A 26,696-nucleotide genomic window follows, 5' to 3' on the forward strand; every position below is an offset into this window, starting at 1 on the left:
AGCATCAATGACTACCACATGAAGGTGAAGAAGATTGCAGATGCACTTGCTTCCATTGGGTCGCCAGTGGAAGATGATGATTTAGTTTCTGTGACCTTGAATGGTTTAGGAAAGGATTATGCACAGTTTCGGACATCCATTTCAGTTTATGAAAGATTTCCTGATTTTGAGGAGTTGATTGCTCTTCTAATTTCTGAGGAGCAGAGAAATGGTGGTGCATCTTCTTCAGGAGGAACTTCAAAAGAAGCTGTCTTCTACTCAAATGCTGGAAGAGGTAGAGGCAGAGGTAGAGGAGGCCGATTCGGAGGCCGTGGTAGAAATCAGAATATGCAGCAAACTCAAGAAAACCAGTCCTATGGAGGAGGACGTGGTAACTCTAGAGGCAGGGGGAGCCAAAGAGGTCAAAAGCAAACAGTAATGTTGAATGCTACTACTGTGGTAAAATGGGTCATATGGCTAAAGACTGCTATAAAAAGCAGAATGACATCATGAATGGAAAACTGCAACAAGGGAATTATGCATCTTCTAGTAGACAGGGTGATGACAGAAATGAGCATTTGTTCATGGTGCAGCACATGAACAATTCTATGATAAGTGCAGAAGAAAGCAATGATGTGTGGTATGTTGACTCAGGTGCATCAAACCACATGACAGGTCATGCAGAATGGATGGAGGATGCAAGGAAAATGGAAAAACCAGGATTTGTGGAGACTGGTGATGATACTGCACATCCTATTGTGCAGATTGGAAAAATTCCTTTGTCTATGCAGGATGGGAAAAAGAAATACCTGTCCGATGTATTTCATGTCCCGAATATCACCAAGAATTTGGTTTCTGTTGGTCAAATGGTTGAGCAGGGCTTGCAGGTCAGATTTAATCCTCCTCATGGATGCTTTGTTGAGGATATGAAAAATAAAGGTCGCTTGATAGCAAAAGGAAAGAAGAAGGGAAGAATGTTTACATTGGATGCAGACATGCCTGGATTGAGTGCAGCAATGTTTGCACATGGGACCGGTGTAGTTGCAGATATTGATATCTGGCATAAACGCATTGGTCATGTTAATGTACAGTGACTTAAATCAATGCAGGCCCAAAACATTGTTGCAGGATTGCCTAAGTTCAAGGTTGCAGAAATGCATAAGGTATGTGAAGCCTGTCAGTTTGGAAAACAGGCAAGGAAACCATTTCCTAGACATGTTCAAGAGAGTAAGAAGCCATTGGAATTAATCCACTCTAATGTGTGGACTACTAAAGCTGCATCTCTTGGAGGCTGTCATTATTTTGTCACTTTTATTGATGACTATAGTAGAAAAGTTTGGGTGTATTTTATGAAAAAGAAAAGTGAAGTTTTTGGGCATTTCAAAACTCTTAAAGCTATGGTTGAAAAAGAAACAGGTCTGTAGATAAAATGCCTAAGGTCAGATGGAGGGGGAGAGTACCTCTCAAATGAGTTTGCAAGGTTCCTACAGGAGCATGGCATAAAGCAGCAATATTCATGTAGTCATACCCCACAACAAAATGGAATTGCAGAAAGAAAAAATAGGCATATTGGAGAGGTATCTCGTGCCATGCTCAATGAAAAAGACCTGCCAGATTTTTATTGGGCTGAAGCAGTTGCTACAGCAGTCTACATAATGAACAGGACTCCCACTGCAGCAATACATGGCATGACTCCAGAGGAGAGGTATACTGGTAGGAAACCAGATATTTCTCATTTGAAATTTTTTTGCTGCATTGCCTACGTTTATGTGCCAGATGAGTTGAGATCCAAGTTGGATCCAAAAGCTGAGAAGTGCATCTTTATTGGTTATTCTCTGCAGCAAAAAGGGTATAGATGCTATAACCCTTCTACTCGTAAGTTTACAGTGAGCAGAGATGTTGTTTTTGATGAGATGAGTAGCTGGTATAAACCAGTAAATGTGATTGATAATGTAGATGCACAAAATGGTAATGTTGCACAGAATTCTCAGCAGCAGTCACAAGATATTAGTGGACCTGGAGCGTCCTCTAGCAGTGGTTCACATTCTTCTCCATGGACAGGTAGATTGAGATTAGGAGAATCTTCTCAAAGCAATGCAGATAGTGGTATGCAGGTATCACGAAAAGGAAAAGAGAAGGTAGATCAGCCCATGTTTGATGTGAATGCAGGTCACTCTTATGTGGATGGTGAATCTAGTGGCTCAGAACAGAGCATTGATGATGAGTTGGGTATTCCTTCTATTGTTACACCTGGAGTAAGGAAGACCAGGGATGTTTTGAGAGCACCTGGGAGTGAACCCACTTTGCGCAGGTCTACCAGAGTTAGGTATCCTGTGGATAGGCTGAAATATGATGGATTTACAGCCATTCACTATGCATATATGGTCAAGGTGATACAGGAACCAGAACCCACTTCTTTTGAGCAAGCCATGGGAAAAGAAAAATGGGAGAAAGCCATGGATGAAGAAATGGATGCCTTGGAAGCAAATGCTACATGGGAATTGGTACCTTTGCCTAAAGGTAAGAATGCAATTGGCTGTAAGTGGGTTTATAAGGTGAAGCACAATGCTGATGGTTCTGTGAACAGATACAAGGCAAGATTAGTAGTCAAGGGGTATGCACAAACATATGGCATTGACTATGAAGAAACATTCAGTCCGGTTGCAAGGATGGCAACCGTAAGAGCAGTCATTGCTATGGCTGCGTTAAAGGGATGGTCTTTACATCAGATGGATGTAAAGAATGCCTTCTTGCATGGTGATTTGCAAGAAGAGGTCTATATGGAGCAGCCACCAGGTTATGTGCATGATGTTCATCCTGAGTTTGTTTGCAAGTTGAAGAAAGCCTTGTATGGCTTGAAGCAAGCACCTAGAGCATGGTCTGACAAGATAGGACAGTATCTTGTCACTATTGGCTTTCAGATTTCCAAGGTAGATTTCTCACTTTATGTGAGAAAAACAAAGAAAGGTATTATGCTACTTGTCATTTATGTTGATGATTTGATTATGACAGGTGACAGTGATGAAGATATCCTTCATGTGAAAATGCTATTGAAGCAGAAGTTTGAGATGAAGGATTTGGGAGAGCTGCGTTATTTCTTGGGCATTGAGGTGATTAGATTACCAAGTGGGATACAGCTCTTGCAGAGGCAGTATGGATTGGACATGCTGTCCAAATATGGAATGACAGGCTGTAAGCCTATTTCAGTTCCTTTGGAGCAGAATGTGAAGCTGAGTGCAGATGCAGGTGAGCTTCTGGAAGACCCTACTATGTACAGACGCATAGTAGGAAGCTTGATTTATATGACTATTACCAGGCCAGATTTGAGCTATGCTGTTGGATTGGTAAGTCAGTTTATGCAGGCTCCAAGGAAATCACATTTGGATGCGGCTAGATGCATACTCAAGTATGTGAAGTCCACATTGCAGTATGGACTATTTTATGAGACTGGGGTTCAGATACAGTTGCATGGATACACTGATGCTGATTGGGCTGGTAGCATTTCTGATAGACGATCTACCAGTGGATATGTGTTCTCTTTTGGGAGTACTGCAGTCACTTGGAGCAGCAAGAAATAGCCTACAGTTGCCTTGTCGAGCACAGAGGCCGAGTACAGGGGTGCAACAATGGCTGCATGTGAGGTAGCTTGGTTGCATAAGCTACTTTATGATATGCATGAGCCTACAGATGGGCCAATTGTCATTTATTGTGACAACATGAGTAGTATACACTTGGCAAATAACCCAGTCTATCATGCTAGAACAAAGCACATTGAGGTGCATTATCACTATGTGCGAGAGAGGGTTTTACTAGGTCTTATTGATCTAGTTTATGTCAGCACAGAGGATCAGGTAGCTGACATATTCACAAAGGCATTGGGCGCAGAGAAGCTGCGTAAGTTCAGAGACCTGCTTGGTGTGGAGGAATTGGGATTGAGCTCGAGGGGGAGTGTTGAGATATCGAGCTCCACTCGTGATACGCCAGGGTGACCGTTGTGCATTTATGTCACCGACATGTCAGTTGCAGATGCGGTTGGTACACCGCCCATGAATAATAGCTACATGATAGCTGTCCTTATGTATTCTAGTTCGTGGCTCAGTTAGTATGCCACCTTAGTTAGTTGAGTTTGGTTTGAGACCCATATATAGGGTTCTTCTATTTCTTTGTACTTGAGTTCTTTTGGCTTACACTACTAAGAAGAGAAAAACTGTTTTCAGCCTCCACCCTTGTGTGTATTCCCCCATTGTGCAAGCAAGAAAGCTACAAGTGAGACTCCTTCCTTCTCTCCCACAATCTTGACAGGGGTTCCTCCAGGATAAATCCCTCCAATACCATCCTCCTAAGGGATTTCTTATTGATCAAGCGTTTCTGATGCTCAAGGGACGACCGGCTACATATTTTCCACTAGCCAACTGGAACCCCTATCAGCCGCCACAGAATGGAAGCCACAACTGTGTGAGAAATGCCAAGCATCTTCATGAATCCTAAAGCACGCCGGAATCTCTCTTGGTCATCGTCATTAAACTCCATCACCTCTCATTCACACAATCACCTTTGAATCAGTGTCATCTACCTATTAGTTCCGCCTAGCAGACAGCAGACGCAACTAGCCACTACTTCCCACCGCAGTGCCATGGGACTGGCAGTTGGCTAGGAGGGGGGTAATGTTTACCGTGTTTACTGCAGCACTAAGGAGCGGAAAATGGAGCAGAGGAGCGGGAAAATGGAAAAGAGGAAATAGCAAAAAAAAGGCATAGGATAAAAGAAGGAAAATGTGCCTTGGCCGATAACCAAACCCTGAAAAATTTAAATGCTCGGGCACGACCCTCAGAAAGTCTCAGTGTCGCCCCGAGACAGCAAAAGAGTAAAAGGCGCACATTAAATGTGGAAGCGCTCCTGAATCCTTGTAAAAGAGCACCAGGCTCGCTCCTGTGCAAATTGTACGCATTAGTTGGGAATAGGATAAATTAGAATGGTGGGAAATGAGAAATGGGCTTAGGCTAATGGCCGGCCTTGTAAAAAGGGGATGACCGCCCAAAAGGGATTTAGGGTTTTGTATATAAAGTTCAAAAGTGAATGAGAAGCTCATTCTTTTGGTGTGTGGCAAAAGCAGTCTTCATCTTCTTCTCTTCTTCTCTCCTTCTTGCTTGTGTGTGCTCTTGAGAGAGGGAGTGTGAGAGTGTGAGGGAGTGAGGGATCAAGAGGGTGAAGCTCTTCACCATCTCCTCTTCTCTTCTTCTCTTCTCTTCTCTTCTCTTGCACGCATGGCTATGGAGGATGGAGCTTGGAGATGGAGGACGCTTGAGGATGCTTGAGCTAGCATCAAGAATCATGGAGCTACCGAGGTGTGCAAGAGAGGAGGCTACTCACATTGGCATCAAGGTAAGCTCGCTACACTCGTAAGATCGACGGTGCATTAGCTAGGTGAGAGATAGTCATTAGAGCTCGCTTGAAACGCTTGAAGAAATAAGCGGTCCGTGGGTCTTGGCGGTTGAGCGAAAGCTCCCACATTCTTGTTTTTGGATATTGGCTTGATCCTGTTTATTGAGAAATAACGGGTCTATCCTGATGCTCTTTGGCATATATTGACTGACTACTCCCTAATTAACCAAGGTTCAAGAATGGCCACTTATCGACAACTCCCAAATTCACCACCTGTCGGGGACCAAAAATGGGCCTCACACTAGCTCTAGGGCTCTAGCTAGGTCTCCTATACTCACCCAAAAAACCCCATGGCCTTGCGGCCAAGAGCGTGTAGACACCATGAACTGATTTATTGAAAGAATGTGTCTACGGATATAATCTCTAGATTGTAGTCCAACGTGATGCCCTTCCCAACTCCAAGCAAAGGGAGTACCCAAACATATAAGTGGCTAGCACCTTGTAATACAAACAAAGGGAGCACCCCCAGCTTATTGATGCAGCCCTACTATATCTCTCCTAAATCCAAGGGATTGGCCCCAGGATGATGCGCCGTCTCAATATATAATACATACGGACAAAGTCCACTCTTCACAGTATTTGTTCCAAGAGATAGCATATTCCTCACTAAATCAGCCCCCAAGGAAGTGATTATACTAAATCTATAGCATAGGGTGATGGAATCCTAATAGAAAATGCAGTGGTGGACCTTGACTCATTCATAAACATTATGAGTGTGAATTTATTGGAGAGGTTGGGTCTACCAATCCAAAAGGATGTCATAATGGTTTTAAAAATGGTTGATGATAACCTAAGGCAACCAAAAGGAATGGTTGCACAAGTACATGTGACAGTTGCTAATATTAAGTGCATCCTTGACTTCTGTGTTATCTGATTTGCTAGGAGGCCAAGCTATTAGTTGTTGCTTGGATGTCCATGGATATTACATCCTGATTGTTTGGTGGATATCCTAGTTGGTAAACTGATTTTTGGAGACGTGTATTAAAGAGAATAATTTTGGATGCATATCTTGAGTGCCCATTGGATGAAAGGGCATTACCTCCCACTACAAAATGGGAGGTACTCGAGGGAACCTCAGCTATCGGAACCTCAAGTTCCAGTGATTTTGAAGAGGGTTCTACTACTGAGAAGGTTTACCAAGTATGTTTAAATAAGCCACTAGAGGCAAAGGACATGATTTGTGATGCTGATGTGATAAAGCTTGATCTTGGGATTCCCAATGATCCCCTCCCTATTAAACTCGGCACTATGTTATCTACTGATGAGCGTGCAGATTATGTGGCACTCCTACAGGAATTCAAAGATATATTTGCATGGAGTTATGAGACGAACTAAAAGGGATTCTCTCCTTTGTTGCCATGCATACAATCCCATTGAAAGAAGGTAGTAACCCAATGAGACAAAATGTTAGACATATGCCGTTTGAGCTAAAAGAGCCTATTTTTGAGAAATTGATACATTAAGGAAGGATGGTGGTCTGATCTTTCCCATTGAACATACAAAATGGTGGTCACCGGTGGTAATAAGAAAGAAAAAGAACAATTAAATCCACTTGTGTGTTGATTTTAAGAATCTGAACAAGCAAATGGTGAAGGACTATTATCCTCTACCCTTTATTGATTAGATTTTAGATCAATTAGTAGGGCAATAAATATACTCTTTCATGGACTAGTTTACGAGTTATAATTAAATGGTGGTAGTTGAAGAGGATAAGCTGTAAATGATATTCATTATAGTTTTTGACACTTTTGTGTACCATGTGATGGACTTTGGCCTATGTAATGGTCCTGGGTCTTGGCAAAGAACAGCTGACAAGACATTTGCCAATATATCCCCTGAAGAGCTAAAGGTTTTCATAGATGATATAGGGATAAATACCATGACCCATCATAGACAATTGATTGTTCTACATGCATGATTTGAATGATATCATGAGTATTGCATCCTCACAAGTGTGTATTTGGGTTGCCTTATGGTTTGCTATTGGGTCATGTTGTGAGTGTGGCTGGTATTTCCACTGACCTTGAAAAGGTGGTTGTTATTGTATCCCTAAGCCCACCCACTTGCCCTAATGAAACTCACAGTTTTGTTTCATCCATGGGGCACTATCGTCAATTCATTAATGCATTGACTGAACGTCCATTACCCTTGATGAATCTTTTATCTCACAGTTATGTTTCTGAATGGATAGAAGCATACAAAGTGGTGTTTGAAGATATTAAAATGTAATTATCCAAAGCACCAATTTTAAAAGCTCCAAAAAGGGGTGAGGTTTTCTATATATTCACAGCTACAACAAGGCATCATATTAGTTGTTGCCTATCCCAAATTTTGGAGGCATAGCTTTGTCATCCTATTGCATTCGCAAGCCGAAAGTTGGGAATTTCAAAGCTTCGTTACAACTATTTGGAGAAGATTTGCTTGGCTATGGTATTCGCTATCAAGAAGTTAATCAGATACTATATTCTTTATGAGAAGGTGGTGTTCTTCACCAAGGCAAAGGGATTGTGCTTATTACTGAACAAGCTTCAACCCCTTGATCACCTAGCCAAGTGGTTAATCTCTTTGTAGAAATTTGACTATGATATTAGGAGAAAACCACCAAAGCTGCAGGGTATCATAAAGTATCTAGTAGATTTTGGTGAGCCTAAGGAAGAGAGGGCTGTTATTAGTGACTGTGAGGATTTAAGAAAAATTGATATAGCCTCTATTCCATCATGGTATGCATCTAACACACATTATCTCCCAATAGGGATAAAAACTCTTTCTAAATCTGAGAAGAGGAAGATTAAGGAGCAAGAACTTCACTTTTCAATAATACCGGGTGTCTTATATAGGAAAGATGTGGATGAGATTTATCATCATTGTGTGATGCTTGATGAGGTCCAATTTATTCTAGAGAGGAATGCCATGATTCAGCATGTGGAGGCCATTGTGTTGGACTACTCACTGCCTAGAAAGCTTTACGTGTTGGCTATTGGTAGCTGGCATTTTTCCAAGATGCTTTTTCATATGTTAAGTGTTGTGATGTCTGTCAAAGACACAATACTAGGGAAAATCCTAAGCAATTACTTAATCTTATTCTTGTAACTTTGCTCTTTGAAAAGTGAGGCATTGATTTTGTTGGACTTGTGCATCCTTCGTCTACTATGCGGAAGTGTTATATCATTGTGGCGATGGAATACTTTACAAAACAGTTTGAAACTCGAGCTATGATGAAGGAAAATGCCAAGGAAATAGCTAGTTTTGTTATGAAACAAATTGTCTACGGTTTCGGTCTACCTAAAGAACTAGTGTCTGATTGTGGGACACGCTTTCTGAATAAAGTCATAGAAACTTCATGTAAATGTCTAGGCTTATAATACTATGTTCAAGAGAGCAACATGCCACACCCTAGTTAAGTTGGTATATGGGGAAGAGTGTGTCTTGCCCTTGGAAATTGAGCTACCCACTGTGAGGTTTGCATTGAATCATTCTTTGGATAAAGAGAAAGCATTGCAAGAAAGGTTGACCTCCCTAGCACATCTTGATGAGATTTGATTGCAAGCTTTGTTACATCAAGAGGTAGGGAAGAAGAGGATGAAAGTGCTTCATGATATTCATGCTAAAAGATATAAATTTGTGAAGGGTTAGTTGGTCCTATATTATGATGCATGTCGCGAGTTATTTCTTGGCAAGTTAGAACCCAAATGGGATGGCCCTTATAAGATCATGCGTATAGGAAATAATGACTCTACAACCCTTTTAGCAGATTTATAGGGGTTAGAGTTTAAAAATAAAATATAATATAATAAGTTGAAGCCCTATTATGGGTAGGGACTGACGTCTGACTTGGCACCTTTGCAGGTCTTCCAAGATCTAGCTTAAACTTGCAGTAGGTGCGAACGCAATGAGATGGGCAGAATCATTCCTTATCTTGAACATCTATATTTAGAGTAGTGTTGCCACCAAGGTCGAGTGATTTGGTGGAGTAAGGGTTATCATAAAACTGAGAGGCAAGATGGATCTTTCACGTGGGATATTAAGGTCTATTGCCACCATTGTCATAGGGTTCTTATTAGCATCCTTATTGAGTTTAGTGAGAAAGGATAGATTGTACTTGTCATACATCCTCTCTATTGGCTCAACTTTGATTATCACAAGTACAAGTAGGCTAATCTGTATGGTGTGGCCTGTTAGTGAAGAATGGGTCTATACTTTATATTTTGACGAAGCTTCACAAGGGCCTGCTAAGCATGCGAGTGTTGGTATGGTTATTGAAGACCCCCAATGTAGAGTCATTATGAAAATAGGAGTTTATTTAGGCATCATTTTTACTAATAACATGGTAGAATAGAATGCCTTAATCATTGGGCTAAATATAGCCCGACGTGGTGATATCCACCATTTATGGGTGAAAGGCAACTTACAACCAGTGATCAACCAATTGAATGGGACTTGTAGTGTAAGAGATCCCATTCGATAGCTATATCATCGTGTTGCCTTGGATATGCTTGAGATTTTTGAGACAGTGACTTGTTAGATGGTTCCTTGTCCGTGGAACCACTTTGTGGATTATGCCTTTGTTGAGGATGTATTTCTCAATTGTTGTCTTGAGGGGCTATTGAAATTGTTTGATCTTATTAGCCCAAGTCTACTGTGGGGATTTCTTGCTAACATATCTTGTTATGGCCACCAATGGTTAGTATGGGTGATGAGCTAGGTAGCAATTAACCATCTTTCTATTCTTTCATGGACGTATAGGATCATTCAATGACATATTCACCAGACACTGCTTGCCATTTATGCATGGGGACTAGCTAATAATTTGATGCATTTAGTGTAGAGCTTTAGTAGCCCATGCCCTTGGTCTAGTTGTGTATTTTAATCGAGTTTATGTGGGGATCAAGGGTTCGCTTTTAGCAGGTAGGCTATTGAATAGTGTATTGTATGGTTATATTTCATAAGGCCAAGAGGGCTATTTCTTTTGTAGTGAAATGCTTTATTTTGTTAGGCCAATAGGGCCAAGTGTTTATTTGGTGTGGGTGTGTTTGATGGTTTTCTATTTATGTTACACCAGACAGGTCTAAAGAAGTGCATGGAGGGAGTCTCTTGGTGCACATAAGCTTCTTGTGGCCAAGTTTAGGTGTTATTCTTCCATTTGATCTTGCTACTCCTTAATCTGAATGTACATGTGTTTGTGGAGAATTTTCTTCCTTTGGGGAGTGACAAGTCAAGGCATGAAGTCCCAAGGCTTGATTTGGTATATTTGGGGGTGATGTGAGTAGTTGTGTGCCTCATGTGAAGGCATTGTCGGGCACTCTAAGTGCTTTTTTGAGAGTCGTCCTTAGTGACCCTATCTTGCTGACCTACTAGGCAGATGTTTCTAGGAGCTTCTATTAGTTGTGAGACAAATAGAGAAGCCTGCCAAGTAAAAGCAAGAAAAGAAACAATGGATATATATGAAACTATGCAATTCGAAGGTGTGTAAAAAGGGATTCTAACCCCTAAAATAAGAAAATAAAGAAGAATTCTAAGAGATGTATATTGACTTGCGAAGGCCTAGTAGGTTCGTAGTGGGACGAGTCAAATCTGGGGCCAATACCTTGTCTTTCTAGGAGTGACATTTTGCCAAAAAATTAAGTAAAGGATGGTTAGAATGAAAATAGAAGCGAGTGAAAGAAAAAAAGGATTTACTATCACCTTACAAGAGCTTGGTGGGTTCTTGGGTATCAAGCTAGGACCTAAGGCCGATGCCCTGTTCTCCTTGGGTCGCAATACACTCAACTCTCTCTATTTTACATGCTTGAGTATAGAATACTGAACAAGAATATGGTAAAATGGGGATAAATACATCGACTACGCTATAGGAGTCCTCGTCTACTAGGAGTTCTCATGGTCTAGTTTTCTTAGGTTAGGTCGACAGGTCCAAACCACCACTTAGGATGACTTTTTTTATAATTATTTTTAGCTAGTCTTTGTTAAAGCATTTGGTTAGTGACTAGCTCTTGACTTCTTATCAGATTCTGCTTAGCCTATCCATCGTGGACGTCATGCCTTGATTTTGTTGAAGGATAGGATGAGAGTCGTGTTTGTATTTTGTTGTGTATTTTTTAAAAAGCATCTTGATGCTCTTTATGGTTTCTGTATGTGTAGATTAGTTCGTGGATTCAACGGGCTGAGTCGCCCTATCCCATGGTCACCAAAATGAGAGTCAATTTTTGGAGCCGATTTTTAGAGCGCAAAAGTGGTTCGGGAGGCTTAAAAGAGAAAATTTTCATGGAAAATGAAACTGTTGTGGATCAAGGAGCTAGAGTTTTTCTAGATGCATTTTGACGCTGAGAGTCCAAGACAAGTATTTGTTCATCAATCAAAGTCCATTTAACCCCCTATTTAATAGTCTTAAGGTTTTGGCATTATGAAGTAGCTACCAGATCTGGAAGCTGGAAAGCATGTGACGGAGGCCAGGGTGATAGATTTCAATGCCAAAAAGCAGCCCATCCAGTAGGATCACAATTTTGAGGTTGTTTTCTCTTCAACCATGCCGGACCCACTTCAAGAAAGTGTGAAAAGCAAAAAAATGAATTAGTTATTTGAGGGCTTAGTAGTAAACTTGATCAGAGAAGGGAAAAACTCAAAAAAATGAAACATGGTATTTTCGGGGTTGCAACTATTCTCTTCATGCTTTTGTGAATGAGTTTCATCATTTTTTGCTCTTCATTGCTCCGATTCTCACAAAGAATGATGTAGTATTCAACAAGATCCAAAATCAGTCTTTCTCTCTCCTCTTTCTCTCTCACCATAAATGGGATTCATATGGGCTGAGAGAATGAGGGGAAATGGGTATTATTGATTCACAATGGAATGCAAGGGATAGATTGGGGAAGAGCCAAGGAAGCATCAACGACTATAAATGAGCTTCAATAGCTTCCCGTCCTCAAACTATTCATATGCGATTTTATGAGTAAGTGGCCATCCTCTTGGTTTTATGATGCATATCGGTTCCTTATGGTTGAAATTGGTTTCTAGCATTTGAAAATGACCCATTCTATTGAAAATGCCAACATGAACAACAAGTCTTAATCCTTTATATCCTGCTACGTAAAACATGCAAAACACGCAAACGTGCGGTTTTATGCTAAATCATCAATTTTATGAGTTCCATCATGGCAGATTGTGTTTCCATGGAGAGAAATGGAGAGTAATGAGAAATCTCAATATTCTTAAGTGTTTCACATCAGAAAAAATAGAGAAATCTAGAATTTTAATTACAAATGTAAAAAAATAAAAAAATGAGTTTTAATTGAGAAAAAAATAGATATCACACGTGAAAATTATGGAAAATTAGGGATATATTTGTGCAAGTATAATGGAGGTAATGCATGAGGATTTTTCTCAGTTTACCCCCATTGTATTTTTTAATGTGTATTTATTGCGTGTATTTATTGCTTACATTATGAAAAAACATACATGGAAATACCTCTAAACCTACCTATCGCAAGAGAGGGATTTTTATGTGCTAAATTTGGTGCAAATTTTGATTTTTTTTGTTGCACTTTTTATACAAACTTTGATCCTATTTTAAGTATTAAGAGGTACAATGGCACGGAGTATTTCAGCAATACCTTATCATTGCAGCGAATACGTTATTGGAGGGGAGGAAGGACTACATAGTAGCATCCTTGCATGAGAAGTTTCCAGTACTAGCCACAGGAGATAGATTTTCTAGGGGCTGGATGATGGAGTGCCATTTATGACAGCAAGAGGAATTGGTTAGCAGGAGGAGATTGAAGAATCTCAAGTTGTACTCCTTCCAATTGAATGAAAGCTAAAGAAATACCGCAACGGGCGCCAATTTGGGGCCAACAAGGTATCTACTGTCCAAGAATGTTATGGTAAAGTGTGTATTTCATTTTATGTGCATTTATTTATTGCTGTAATTAACTCTTAAATCAGGTTATCACCACCCATTCCAAGAAGGAAGGTTGGTTTCACATGCATTGATTGCAGATTCTGAGGATGATATTCACACTTGGATACTTGATTCAGGTGCATCCTTTCATGTCACACCACATCATGAGTGAAGGATAATCATGTAAAGAATATTTGAGTACATTCACAATGCTGATTTCATTTAAGTAAAATGTTTGTGTACTCAAAGTCATCCACTTTGCATTGAATTGCATCGACATGGTATAAAGAGAACTATCTCCTGGATGCATAACACTTGATTTCAAACTATTGACCCACGATGAGTATGAGGCTCCCTATGCTGTTGTAGGTTTAGTATAATTGTTTCCTTGGGGGATGATTTGGTAAGGAATATGCTATTTCCTGCTGCAATGAATATTTTGAAGAGTGGACTTTGTGGATACGTGTTATATGTTGAGACAATGCATCTTGGGACCAATCCCAGAGGGGTGTAGGAGAGACGTAGTGAAGCCATAGCAATAAGCTAGGAGGTTCTCCCTTTGTTTGTGTTACGAGGTCCTAGCCACCTATATGTTTGGGTACTCTCTTTTCTTGGAGTCGGGAAGGGCATCACATTAAATTACAATCTAGAGATTGTATCTACAAACACGTTCTTTTAATAAATCACTTCATAGTGTCTATATACTCCTGGCTGTGAGGCCGTGGGGTTATTTGACTGAGTATAGGAGGCCTACCGGCTAGAGCCCTAAAGCTAGTATCAGGCCCATTTTTTGGTCCCAACATTATCCAAAGATTATGCTTTATTCTCCTTAAGAATAGGGATAACTCTTGGGATATGTTCATAGTGGACTACTTCTTTGCTAGATGATAAAGTGAAAGAACTTGATGTTTCCTCCACTCTATATGACTACTCCTCGAACACCGCATCATGGTTCACTATGAACTCTTTTTGCTTCTAGGTCATATAATTTATAAGCCTTTTGCTCATCACTATAATCCAATAAGTTATGTTTGATACTTTTTAGCTCCAACTTGTTTCGCTTATCCTTTAGAACACATGTTAACATTCACTTACAAAAGTTCTAAAGTGTAAATAGGGTTGAATGAGTTGTGGAGAGAAGGGAAGAGATTGGACTAGATTAGTGTAATTCACACCAATTTTATGCATCTCCAATTGTGGATAGACAAGGATTGGGTTCCTTTTTTGGATAGACAAGTGTGAGGTATCCATAAGTCTCAATCCACGGCACACCTTTTGCTAGTCCATCAGTAGGTTTTCCAAAAATGATACCACCCAGTGCTCCCTAGGAACATTACTGGGTTTGTCACTTAGGCCCTACTACTAAGTCTACTTCCCAATGGGAGAGTTCTGCCGAACCCACTAGGATTAACTTGAATTTTTAGGTTCTTAAAATCAGGTGTGTCAGTAATTTCGAGTATGAGATTACTCGATCTGAAGCGAACTTGCAATTGCACTTGGTTTAAAGAAAATAGGAGACAGAGGGGAGTGCGGTACATCAATCTTCCTGCCCATAAGGAAAAATCCCATTCTGGCCCCCTAAAATAATGCGAGTTGGTTCTACCTAACGATAGTTGGTCAATTTATCAACTTCTTATTTCTATTGCCGATTTAGAAAAGCTCCCAGCTAATCGGGACCACCCTACCATTGGACGGACCCATCAGGGGTTACGCCCACCCGCTTTCCTTTGATGATGGGATCATCTTTATCATGGAACCTCAAAAGCACATGAAAATGTAGCATCTCTCCTTGCAAGTGTTATGATGGCTTCACAACATAGCAATTGGCAAGGTCTTAGTAACAAGGTATTTGAGTAAAATCCCCATGAAATTTACAAGAATTGAGCAAGATTCAGCTTGTTATCCATAAACTCCATGGCTAGGATTTAGATAAGCTTCAAGGTGAGGAAATGGCTCAATGTTTGAAGAATAAGGTAAGAGAATGCTTCTAGGAACTTAAAAAAGTAAAAGCCCCATGAAATCTTGAAGAAATTTGTTGAAAATTCACTAGTCTCCTAAATACTCAACAAGGGAGGAGAGAGAATCCATGGCTGACCTTAAATCTTGAAGAATCATTGAAAGAATGGCCTTAGATTATTGAAGAACCTTTAGAGAGTGCCTAAGACCAACCTTGAAGCATCAGAGAGGAGATTCATGCTGGAGATGACTGCCTACTTACTACTCAAAATTTATGATGCATTTTTCATTGATATAGCTCATGACTCTATGTGGCTACCATGAGCTATGTGCTGGTCATGATGCTACTCAAAATGCTTCTCAATAAGTGAAAAATAATGTTATAAGCTTAGATGAATAAGGTATTGGCCGAGAAGAAAGACCTTAGCAAGATTTCAACTATGGAAGCTTGGGACAGGTTGAGAGAGAAGAGAGATGTAAGATGCTCGCCCATCGGCTGTCCAGGCATGCTTTTAGCGATCTATCGAGAAACGAATCTAAGCATCGTTCCATGGAATGTCCCGAGTTTTGTTGCCTAGGGTTTCCCGAATCTGCATTGCAACGGAACATTCACAGCCGAAGCCACTAGGATTGACCTAAAATTTGGGCTCCTAGTGGCCAAGGTCTCCTAATAGCATTCTAGCAACGGATCTTGGACATCCTACTTTACGCAGAGATACCCAAGCCAAAGCAAACCCATTCCACACTTGATTCAAAGAGAATGGAAAACAAGAGGGATATGCCACTCAACCTCTCTGCCTGTAGGGCATTGTCCCATTTCAATCCCCTAAAAGGACATGAGTCGGGTTGTAACCTAACAATACCTAAAGGTCAAATGATGATAAAATCTTGTGAGAAGTCTCCCAGTTCTCTGGGACCACCCTGCAATAGGACAGACCCATCTTGGGGTTTCGCCCACCCGCTTCCCTTAATAGCTTTAGTTTTCTAATTAGGTTCTACCACATTTATGTGTGACACTTAAAGTCATTGACAAACAAGTTCAAACAAGTTCCTTAACTTATCTTCAAGTTAATCTTTGTCTCCCGCCCATACAGGAGAAATTATGTATCCCTTCTGTACAACAGATTATCTCTTCTGCCTTGCAGAAGTAACTAGTCCAAATCTCATGGCACCACAAATTCAATCCTGTATCTAGAATAGGATCTCCCAACATGCCTAGATGTTGGGGGCCACGGAGGTCTTCAACTCCATTTTAGACCTAGCAAGGGGTGTCCAGAGCTCCACCTAATCCACAAGCTATCTAGGAGCGAAACATCATTCCCGTGGTTGGCCTTTTCACCACTCATCCTTCGACCCATGAATCAAGTAGTGCCCTCTTTGGATTAATCTGCGGTGTGATCATGGAGGTAATCCACCCATGCAATATATCCTTCCTTAATTAAATCCTTTAGGAATCCAGCTCAACAAGGCATCCAGCCCTAGTATCACTTTCTAGGAAAACATTCATTTATCCCCATGGCAACTTGTCATCACAGACCCTTGCCATGAATTTACCATAAATCACAAGCACTTGGAATAATCATCCAAACAACAAACTAACAACTAGTTGAATGTAAAAGCATTGAGGATGTTGTTGGATCAACCAATACAAAACCAATTGTATTCTTTCCAAACAATGCAAGAATGGTCGCGATAACATTACCATCGCATATATGTTCTTCCCCTTGGGATCAAAGAGCGATTCTATGTAAAATATACTTAACACTTATATGAATAGTTTTTGATGTCATGATTATGCCATTCATAACCCTTGAACGATTCCTCCTTGTAATTGCTCTATCAACAAACAAGCCATATGCAACTAGGTGCAATTAACTTCCCGTAATATATGCACTTTGCAAGCTCGATCTTTTGAATACGTGAGATAAAATTTATCCCTTCCGATGACCTATAATTGCACATCATAGTGTGGGGCCTAACATATCTCATATGAGAATCAAAACAAGCATCTAACAATTTGGAAATACATTACTTACAACTGGTACCGCAATTGGATTGACGGTGATGCCTTCGTCTGAAGCTTCGTTATTGGTTACGGGATTGCCATCCACACATGACATTCTTTGCTTGGGGGCCATCATGTGCAAGTAGACTCAAGAGATTAAGAATGTGGAATAGATTCGAGATGGGAGAGTATAAGAGAAGATGGGTAAGTCAAGGATCGGAATAGAGGGAATTGATCTAACTCTCTTCCTTGCAGCCTCTCGGGGTGACTCTTCTCTCTCTCTCTCTCTCTCTCTCTCTCTCTCTCTCTCTCTCTCTCTCTCTCTCTCTCTTTCAAGCACTCCCTCACAATCTCTTAGAGGGGTATCCTTCTCTCTACCTCTCTCTCGCAGCCTCTCGGGGTCTCCTTATGCTCTCTTGTGCCTCTCCATGCCTCATATTTATAGTGAATTAGAGAAGAAGGCTTGTGGTTGAGAAGTGGAGCTCTTTGTGGAGGGGGATCTTGGAAAGATCAGCGATCTGATGCTCAGATCATAAATCTGATGGTTCCATTGGGTCCGAAAGGGGGGTAAAACACTAAGACACTTGGTTAGAAAGCTCTCAGTTTTTTCTTTCTTCTTTTCTCTGTTCGAAGTGCTGTCTAGTGCCTGTAGACTGCGATCGCAGCGCGTGCGCGTTTTTGCAAATCCTCTCTTTATTTTTTTTCTTTTTATAAAATCTTCAAAACTAACTAAAACATCACTTGTCTTTTCTTTTAAATGGCATCCAATTCTAGAAATCTCCATATCTTTTTAAGATAATATCTAAAATATACTAGTTTTGCCCAAAATCTAATATTTTTGGACCATCCCAACTATACACATTAATACTAGTGATTAATATAGCTCATAAGTGTCATTTACGTTGTAACTTACGTTAAGGGTGGCTACGGTCCTTGTCAATCTGAGAAAAATATTGGATTTACTACTCTCGATTTTTCTAAATAAAATATTTTTTAATTAAATAAAAATTATTAGTTATTAATGTTAGTTAGTTTTTACCTTAGTTAGTCTTTAGTTAGTAATCTTACTAGCTTATTATTTGACTAACTAACTTTCGAACTAACCAACTAACTTTTATTGAGTCGAAATATTACACCCTCCTCCCCTTAGAGAAATCGAGATGTACTCATTTCGAGAGAAATCGAGGGTATCATTTTGGAACTTGTGGGTTACGGGCCCACCACACTTTTGCCGCGCTTCTCTGCTCATCATAGGCATGTGGTCTTCTGAAACAATAACGTATTGTATTTGATGTATCCGAGTCTTAATTACAAGAAAATTCATTGTAGTTACATTTCATGAATATCTTCTAGGTTTTTCATAAGCATCTGGTATATTCTGGATCACTAAGCTTGTACAACTTCATTTCTTGTAAGCTCAAGTTCCCTTTGAGTTCTGTTGGGACAATTGATGTAGTTATATCCAATGTTGTGGCACTCGGAGCATCGGTGTTTAGGGTGCTTTGGACATTCCCTTTCAAAATGACCTAACTCCCTGCAATAGAAACATCACGGAACTTTATCACTTGTGGTCACAAGATTCTTGGTTATCCTTGGTAGGATTTTCTTCTTTAGACCAAATTGTCATAGGATCCTTTTAGCAGATTGAAGTGGTCTTCTACCTTGGATACTATGTTCCCATATTGTCCTCTTCTTAGTTCGGGATTGAGCTCCATCAACTTTGCTTGTAATACTAAAGAATACTTCCAAGCTTCGACATTCTAGTAAGACCCAACCTATATTAGTTGAGAAGGAATGACTAAATAAAATTTCATTGCAATTTATAACTGTCATTCCTTGCCAGTGTATTTGTAATCATTTACAAGTTCTAGACTCAAAGTAGATGCAACTCATTTTACTCAGCTTAACTATAGTTACAAGAGTAAAGTTTATTCCAATACAAGTTGTATTTCATGTCGATAAAATTTCTAGGATTTCTAGTCATCTTGAAGAGGTGTTGTCGGTTTTAAGTCTTTGTCTTCATCAGATTCCTCTGTATATCCATAGACTGCACCTATGTAGCTTCGTTTTCTTAGAGGCTCAATGTCTTCTAGACTTAGATTAGGGCAGTCTACTTGGATGTGTCCTAGCTCATTACAATGGAAGCATTGACGGTAGGGACATCTCCTACAGATGTGCCCTATCTCTCCACATGTATGGCATCTCTTACCCAGATCTTGCGAGTCATCTTTGCTACAATTTCTCGATTTAAGTTCTTGGTTGATTGGATTCGCTCGGAGTAATGCATCTTGCATGTTCGTTGGACACATTGCTTCAAGACGATGGTTTAGAGGAGTGTTTAGGCCATGGAAAAACTTGGATACTTGCTGCGCAATATCCATAGGTGGTGCATATTTTAGTAGGGTTCCAAACTTTGAGTAGTAAGCTTCCAGCGTTAATTCCAGCTGCTTGAGCTTGAAGAATTCATTCATCTTCAAAGTCTAGTAGGTTGGCGGAAGGTATCGTCTGCATACAACATCTTTCAGCTAAGCCCAAGTGACAATGGCTTCAAAAATACCTTGATCCTTGCACCATTGCTTCCACCATAATCGGACCTAGAAAACTAGCTTAAGTTTGGCTATCATTTCTAGATTGGTAGAAGCAGTCTCCGAAGCAAAGAAATAATCATCCATCGACTCAATCCATATCTCCGTCTCAGCTGCGACGTCTATTCCCTCTCCATCAAACTCAGGTGCCTTAATTTTCTTGAGAATAAATTTGTTCTCTTGCATGTCACCATTTGTGGGCGCAGGAGGTGCCTAACAATCAAGCCATACCACTTAGATTATTTTGTTTGGGATATGTCTATAAACTATACATTAATAAATCACGTATTATTACGAAGTTTGGCTCTCATACCAACTGTAAGGTGCCCGCCCATCGGCTACCCAGGCACGCTTTTAGCAATCTATCGAGAAACGAATCTAAGTGTCGCTGCATGACACTCCCATGGAATTTCCCAAGTTTTATCGCCTAGGGTTTCCCGAATTCACCTCGCAACAGAATGTTCACGGCCGCGAACCCACTAGGATCGACCTGAAATTTGGGCTCCTAGTGGCCAAGGTCTCCTAAAAGCATTCTAGCAACGGATCTTGGACATCCTACTTTACGCAAAGATACCCAAGCCAAAGCAGACCCATGCCGCACTTGGTTCAAAGAGAATGAGAAACGAGAGGGATGCGCCACTCAACCTCTCTGCCCATAGGGCATAGTCCCATTCGGGTCCCCTAAAATAGCATGAGCCGGGTTGTAACCTAACAATACCTAAATGTAAAATGACGGTAAAATCTTTTGAGAAGCCTCCCAGTTCTCTGGGACCACCCTGCTGTAGGACAGACCCCATCGGGGGTTTTGCCGACCCGCTTCCCTTAATAGTTTTGGTTTTCTAATTAGGTCCTACCACATTTATGTGTGACACTTAAAGTCAGCTTCATTAATTAAGCCTTTTAGGAAACATGGTCGTTCACATAACTTATATCACAAACACAAAAATAGAGCAAACAATCTATTGATAAACAAGTTCAAATAAGTTTCTTAACTTATCTTCAAGTTAAACTTTGTCTCCCACCCATACAATAGAAATTATGTATCCCCTATCCAATAGAAGTATCTCTTCTGCCCTGCAAAAGTAACTGGTCCAAATCTCATGGTACCAAAAATTCAATCCTTTCTCTAGAATAGGATCTCCCAACATGCCTAGATGTTGGGGGCCACGAAGGTCTTCAACTCCATTCTAGACCTAGCAAGGGGTGTCTAGAGCTCCACCTGACCTGCAAACTGTCTAGGAGCGAAACATCATTCCCGTGGTTGGCCTTTTCACCACTCGACCTTCGGCCCATGAATCGAGTAGTGCCCTCTTTGGATTAATCTGCGGTGCGATCATGGAGGTGATCCACCTGTGCAATATATCCTTCCTTAATTAAATCCTTTAGGAATCCAGCACAACAAGGCATTCAGCCCTAATATCATTTTCTAAGAAAACATTCCTTTATCCCCATGGCAACTTGTCATCACAGACCCTTGCCATGCATTTACCATAAATCACAAGCACTTGGAACAATCATCTAAACAACAAACTAACAACTAGTTGAATGTAAAAGCATTTAGGATGTTGTTGGATCAACCAATACAAAACCAATTGCGTTCTTGCCAAACAATGCAAGAATAGTCGCGATAACATTACCATCGCATATATGTTATTCCCCTTGGGATCAAAGAGCAATTCTATGTAAAATATACTTAACACTTATATGCATAATTTTTAATGTCATGATTATGCCATTCATAACCCTTGATTGATTCCTCCTTGTAATTGCTCTATCAAAAAACAAGCCATATGCAACTAGGTGCAATTAACTTCCCTTAATACATGCACTTTGCAAGCTCGATCTTTTGAATACGCGAGATAAAATTTATCCCTTCCGAGGACCTATACTTGTGCATCATAGTATGGGGCCTAACGTATCTCATACGAGAATCAAAAAAAGCATCTATCAATTTGGAAATACATTACTTATGACCGGTACCGCAATTGGATTGACGGTGATGCCTTCATCTGAAGCTTCATTGTATGTTATGGGATTGCCATCCGCCTGTGACATTCTTTGCTTGGGGCCAATCATCCGCAAGTAGACTCAAGAGATTAAGAAGGTGGAATAGATTCGAGATGGGAGAGTGTAAGAGAAGATGGGTAAGTCGAGGATTGGAATAGAGGGAATTGAGCTAACTCTCTTCCTTGCAGCTTCTCAGGGTGACTCTTCTCTCTCTCTCTCTCTCTCTCTCTCTCTCTCTCTCTCTCTCTCTCTCTCTCTCTCTCTCTCTCTCTCTCTCTCTCTCTCTCTCTCTCTCTCTCTCTCTCTCTCTCTCTCTCTCTTTCAAGCACTCCCTCACAATCTCTTGGAGGGGTATCCTTCTCTCTATCTCTCTCTCGCAGCCTCTCGGGGTCTCCTTATGCTCTCTTGTGCCTCCCCATGCCTCATATTTATAGTGAATTAGAGAAGAGGGCTTGTAGCTGAGAAGTGGAGCTCTTTGTGGAGGGGGATCTTGGAAAGATCAGTGATCTGATGCTCAGATCATAAATTTGATGGTTCCATTGGGTCCAAAAGGGGGGTAAAACACTAAGAGACTTGGTTAGAAAGCTCTCAGTTTTTTCTTTCTTCTTTTCTCTGTTCGAAGTGTTGTCTAGTGCCTGTAGACTGCGATCGCGACACGTGCACGTTTTTGCAAATCCTCTCTTTATTTTTTTCTCTTTATAAAATTTCCAAAATCTAACCAAAACATCACTTGTCTTTTCTTTTAAATGACATCCAGTTCTAGAAATCTCCATACCTTTTTAAGATAATATCTAAAATATCTAAAATATACTAGTTTTGCCCAAAATCTAATATTTTTGGACCATCCCAACTACACACATTAATACTAGTGATTAATATAGTTCATAAGTGTCGTTTACGTTGTAACTTACATGAAGGGTGGCTACTATCCTTGTCAATCTGAGAAAAATATTAGATTTATGACTCTTGATTTTTCTAAATAAAATATTTTTAATTAAATAAAAATTATTAGTAATTAATGTTAGTTAGTTTTTACCTTAGTTAGTCTTTAGTTAGTAATCTTATAAGAGAAACCCTTGATTAGTTGAAAAGTAATCTAGTTTAAGATTTCTCTGAGCTCTATTAATCTTAGATAGTCTTAGAACCCTCAAAATGGGCCTTTTCTTGTCCATGAGCTGCCAAAATATTCGAGATCCCTCCGTTTCTTCTTTAGATATTCTCCAAGAGCTCCAAAAATAGTGAAGACTAACTACAAGAAACCTTGAATAGTCACATTTTAAACTGTATCAAGTCACGTAACCAAATGTTGAACTTCAATTACCTTGGATGATGGTGCTAATAACCAGATCTAGGCTTGAAAGTGACCTTGCCAAGAATCAAATTCAAGACTCTTATACCATTGAAATGAACATAGCCTAGACTAAATTAAAATAACAAGAGATTCAAGAAACAATGATTGAATCAACAGGTCGTGGCCATGCCATATATGAAAATGTATTAAATCCACAGCACAATGAAGCCATAGCTAGATGATATCAAAGGTACAATGAGAATCATGGATGAGAGGCAATTTGTAATATTTCCGCAACGAAATATTAACAACTCTAGACCTCACGCAAAAGCGGTTCAAAGTAGTCTCCCGCAACAGAAAAAATTTGGGCTAAGTGTTACCTCCGCGCACATTAACAAACACCAGCCCCACGTCATGTATTGGAAGACGTGTCTCAAAAACGTAGTCCACCGTGGGAACACCCCTTCAAGGGACAAAAAGATAATGAATTAATTGCAAATTTTTTTAATAACTCCCTCTCCTTCACCCATTGCATGGCGGGGAGAGAGAGAGGGAGTAGGAATCATGGAGGGGCATGGGGAGGGGAAGCATGCACCCTACCACTTGTGTGGCTATCCCCCCCCTTCAACCTATAAGAACCCCCCTCACAAGCTTGAGGGAGAGGGGGATTGATTGATCGTGTTGCTGCTGCCCACCGTGGGGATCGTGCTGCCCACCGCCATCCGTCTGCTACCACCGCACCGCCAGGATGCTGCCGATCCCGCCTTCATCATCGCCATCATCATCATCATCATTATCATCATCACCATCATCATCATCTCCATCATCATCCCCAATCATCACTCTCTCTCCACGTCATCCCTGTATCCAGAAGCTTGGAAGCTTCTATTGAAGCTTTCATAAGCCTAGTTCACTCGTGCCTCTCGGGTTTTTTCAAAACCGTGTCTGCAACGCCCAATTCCTGCACAGAAGAGGAGAATCTCGGACAATAGTAACCCCGAAGTGCCTAAGGGAGCCAAGGGAGATTCACTGGCCGAAATCTACTGCATCAATGGATCCCAAGCAAAAGATGAGAGAAGCACATCGGGAGCTTCCACCCAAAGTACGAGAGTGGACAACGCCCCGATAATGAATGCCTAGGTTTCGAAAATAGACCCGCATGGAATAGTTGCATAAAGCATGTTTTAATTCACAAAGGAAAACTTAATGCATCGTAAAATTTTCGTACTCATTCGATTTACAAAGTTTGGTTGCATGTCGAGTACTTGCATTTGCTTGCACTCCGTGGTCAAAGGTAGTTGCATTTTCGAACGTATAATGCATAACTTAAAAGATGATGTCGTGCTAAGACTGTGTCCTTTGTCGCATCGCAAAGAATAGAGCTCATAACACATAATGCTCTTACATAGTAAATTCCTAGTTGTGACTCATGTATAAGATAATCATAGACAGCCATTAAATGATATCCGAATAGTCACAATGCATGGAAAGAATCTATGAACTTTGTAAATTGCATGTGATGATAATGACATTCTAGGTTGGGTTAAGTGCTAAAGGAAGGGTTAAATCAATTATGGACTCATGGCATTTGCTCATGCATGGAGTTCTTTTATCAAAGTTTGAATTTGGGAAATGGTGCATCTTCATATTAAAGCTTGAATTCAATGCATTAAACATAGGGAATAAACCCTAACTTTGATGTATTCCAAAGAATGATAAATAGAGATCAAATGTTGAAAAAGGAACTTGCTTAACATTGTTTTTATGTGTCAGTGCTTAAGTTACATGAAGGAACCGATGATCAATTGGTTAATTAAGGAAGCTGTTTTTGCTTGTCAAACTAAATGTGGTAGGTAATTAGATAACTAAAGCAACCCGAGGAAAGTGCGGTGGATGTGACCCTAGGTCCGTCCTACGGAAGGGTGGTCCCGGTTGGCCAGGAATTTTTCTCAAAGGATTTGACAGCGAGGTAACAATGACCTAGAATCTATAGAGCTAGAGTCTCGATTTGTGCTATTTTAGGGGAACAGAATGGGACTATGCCTTACGGGCAGAGAGGTCGAGCTTCGCATCCCTCTCGTTTCCCATTCTCCTTGAACCAAGTGCAGTATAAATCCGCCTCGACCCTGATGTTTCTGTGCAAAGTAGTTCGTTTGGGGCTCGACGCTAGCTACCTCCTAGGAACTTGACCATTAGGGAAACCCTGATTCAGGTCGGTCCTAAGTGGGAATGGCCGGAATGCTTCCGCTTCATGGCAGACTCGGAAAGACCTAGATCGCAAACCCCGTGACATTTCTTGGGAGTGCCGGGCAGCGCTTCCTAGACTCTCTTCCCGATGGGCTGCTAAGACGTGTCCTACAAGTACACAGGGGGATACGTTACAGTTGGTATCAGAGCGAACCAACGGGATCTAATATTTACAAGGAGACTTAATGAGGGGAAGTAGAGCAATGTTGCCGTTATGAACATTTCCTTACTTATGTATGCTGGCCTAGAGAGTTGCAAAGCATGGAACAAATTCTTGGTGTTCCAGGTTATGTTTATGACTGCAATGCGTGCCTTGGATTATCGATGGAGGCTAGGCATGATGAATATTGTAGACCGCATCTACAATCCTTCACCCCTGTACGTGGAACAAAGATAGATGGGTGAATTAGGAATATATTACATAGCGGCCCACCGACTTGCGTACCTTCAGACCAACTTGAAGAGAATCAAGTGGATCGAGGATTTAAAGATCGTGAAGCTGTTCATGTTTGTCGAGGATCACGCAAACGCAACCCTACATGTTGGCGGTCGAAAGGTTAAGCAGAACAAGTACGTGTACAAGAAAGTGACTCGAACAATCCCCGTCGACAGAATCAAGGTTTTGGGACGTTATGAGAAGAACGAGTATCAAAGGAAAGGATATCCCAAGCTTCTTATGACCTATCGATTCCTAAAAATTCATGACCCCACTCCATATTATTACTTAGTATCCATAGCCGAATGTAACACACTCTTATTTTTCCCAAATTAATGTATCATCTTGTTCTACCTTCCCAAAATAAATGTACTCGAAAAGGCTATGCCCACATGAATGAATAAGATTTTTATCACTATCTGTCTTGGCTATAAGTGTTGGTAAAGGAGTTAAGAGATTAGGTCACTTGATTAAAAGCTGAACTGGGCTTATTAATGTAATGTGAGAAATGTTTAGCAAGTAATTAACATAAAGAATCTTATTGCCCAGGCGCAACCTCAAGTGCAGATTCCTAGTCTTACCCCTACACTAAATACGACTATAATTCAAGAGAAGAAGTTCCTTCTCAAACAAATCAAGCCACCTGAATTCGATGGTAAGGGAAGGACCATCCAAACTGATGCCGAGGTCTGGGTCGCATCATGGAGGATTACTTTAAAGCAGCAGGAACTGCACCCACTAACCAAGTGATGCTCGCCAAATTGAAGCTTACCGGTGAAGCAAGACTTTGGTGGAAGCAATGGTGTAGAGACCAAGGGATCTCGGAAGGGTCAGTTACTTGGGAGAAGCTTAAAAGA

This window comes from Lygodium microphyllum, chromosome 2 (genome assembly GCF_053477565.2).
Source record: "Lygodium microphyllum isolate KBCC chromosome 2, Lygodium_microphyllum_v1.1.10, whole genome shotgun sequence".
NCBI lineage: Eukaryota > Viridiplantae > Streptophyta > Polypodiopsida > Schizaeales > Lygodiaceae > Lygodium > Lygodium microphyllum.